We start from the raw sequence: 2,219 nt of genomic DNA, 5'->3' as shown, positions 1-2,219 counted from the left end.
AGACGGTTCGATTAGTCTTTCGCCCCTATACCCAAATTTGACGATCGATTTGCACGTCAGAATCGCTACGGTCCTCCACCAGAGTTTCCTCTGGCTTCAACCTCTTCAGGCATAGTTCACCATCTTTCGGGTCCCAACGCGAACGCTCTCGCTCGACCTCTCCGGCAAAGCGGACGAGATCGGCCGGTGATGCGGCCGCCGCGAACGACGACGTCTCACCTCCGCCGGACCGCGCCGACATTCACTTTCACTGCGCCCATGGGTTTCGTACTGCCCCGTGGCTCGCGCTCACGTTAGACTCCTTGGTCCGTGTTTCAAGACGGGTCGGGAAGGTGGCTGACTTCAGCCGCGGACCCCGTGCGCCTCGCGAAACGACACCGGAAGCGCGACCGAGACGAAGAGGCTGGGCACTGAGAACAGTCCCCGACCCACGACGCCCCAGCCGGCACCGGGCGCTCGGCCCCGAAGGGCAGACGCGGCGATCTCTCCTCGCCCGAACGGCGGGCCGACGGACACGCGCGCCTATAGTACCCGACCGAGGCCGGGTTACCTTGCGCGCGGCCTTCTCGCCGCCGTCCAGACGGTCGCGGCCTTCGCCCGGCGCTAGTGCGCTGGTCCCCGATCGGGCGGCGCCGCCGGCGGCCCGTGAGGGTCCGCACGACAACGTCGCCGACAGGGGGCCGGCTGAAAGCGACCGGGCGACCCGACAGGCCCTCCCGTTTGCCTCTCGACGGTTTCACGTACTCTTTAACTCTCTCTTCAAAGTGCTTTTCAACTTTCCCTCACGGTACTTGTTCGCTATCGGTCTCGTGACCGTATTTAGCCTTAGATGGAGTTTACCACCCGCTTTGGGCTGCATTCCCAAACAACCCGACTCTGGGAAGACGCCGTAGCGCGCCCGCCTGTCGCCGCCATGGGCCTGACACCCGCTCTGGGAAAAGGCCTCGATCAGAAGGACGCGGGCGACCGGCGAAGCGCGCCGTGACGAATTCCGTACGCCACAATTCCGCGCACTCCAAAAGCGCGCGGATTCGGCGATGGGCACATCCCGCTTCACTCGCCGTTACTGAGGGAATCCTCGTTAGTTTCTTTTCCTCCGCTTAGTAATATGCTTAAATTCAGCGGGTAGCCTCGTCCGACCTCAGGCCGAAAGTAAGGACCGGGACTATTCTTCCCGTTCCGCGCTCGCCGTCGGCGCCGCGCGCCGCCGCGCACCTCGATTCCCGCCCTTGAGCCGCCAGCCGTTGGCCTCTTCGAGGTCGACTCGCCGCCGCCGCGCGGGATTCTGGTCGCGATCGTCGCGCATCGTGCCGTGCTGTCTTGAGCGGGACGGGCGCTCGCGCGTCCGACGCCGCAGCAGCCGCGCGGAGAAATCCCCGCGCGGAACGTTTGCAACGCGACCCTGAGGCGGGCGCGGCCCCGGGATTGACCCGAGGCCGCAATTTGCGTTCAGAACGTCGATGCTCAATGTGTCCTGCAATTCACACTAATTCACGCAGCTAGCTGCGTCCTTCATCGACTCACGAGCCGAGTGATCCACCGCCAAGAGCCATCCACGATTGTTTCGCTCGCACAGTGCCTCGCACTATAGGGTGACAAAATAGACCGCGCCGAGCGGTCGGCCAGGCCGACGCTTGAAGCCGGAGCGCGCGGCACCGCGGCACTCGACGCGCAAACATTACCGGGTGACCGAATCGCCGGCCGGCGCGCCGCTCCTCGCGGGTCGGGCGCCGGGTAGCAAAGACTTTTTCTCTCGCTTGTCCGAGTTTCGCGTTCGCCGAAGCGTTTGCGAGACCGTTAATGATCCTTCCGCAGGTTCACCTACGGAAACCTTGTTACGACTTTTACTTCCTCTAAATGATCAAGTTAGATCGTCTTCTCGGACGCCGGCTCGACCGTTGCCGGCCGCGCCAGGTCCAATCGGAGGACCTCACTAAACCATTCAATCGGTAGTAGCGACGGGCGGTGTGTACAAAGGGCAGGGACGTAATCAACGCGAGCTAATGACTCGCGCTTACTGGGAATTCCTCGTTCAAGGGAAATAATTGCAATTCCCTATCCCTAGCACGACCGGGGTTCAGCGGGTTACCCAGACCTGTCGGCCAAGGCGAGCACATGCTGATCCGGTCAGTGTAGCGCGCGTGCGGCCCCGAACATCTAAGGGCATCACAGACCTGTTATTGCTCAATCTCGTGTGGCTAAACGCCACTAGTCCCTCT

The 2,219-nt window shown here is 62.6% G+C and overlaps 2 non-coding genes across 2 annotated transcripts in view; both read right to left on the bottom strand.

Annotated features, from left to right (window-relative positions):
• Positions 1 to 1,397: 1,397 nt before the first annotated feature.
• LOC146143911 (5.8S ribosomal RNA) lies at positions 1,398 to 1,551 on the bottom strand. The gene has a single exon (XR_014498787.1). It is a non-coding gene; the product is annotated as a 5.8S ribosomal RNA (ribosomal RNA).
• Positions 1,552 to 1,798: 247 nt separating this feature from the next.
• LOC146143910 (small subunit ribosomal RNA) overlaps positions 1,799 to 2,219 on the bottom strand; it is a 1,811-nt gene continuing 1,390 nt past the window's right edge. The window contains exon 1 of the ribosomal RNA XR_014500457.1: positions 1,799 to 2,219. This exon is cut by the window's right edge and continues 1,390 nt beyond it. This is a non-coding gene — a ribosomal RNA (small subunit ribosomal RNA).

Source organism: Ascidiella aspersa, chromosome 5 (genome assembly GCF_963924565.1).
Source record: "Ascidiella aspersa chromosome 5, kaAscAspe10.2, whole genome shotgun sequence".
In the NCBI taxonomy this organism is placed as follows: domain Eukaryota; kingdom Metazoa; phylum Chordata; class Ascidiacea; order Phlebobranchia; family Ascidiidae; genus Ascidiella; species Ascidiella aspersa.
This window is presented reverse-complemented; position numbering and strand designations above follow the sequence as displayed.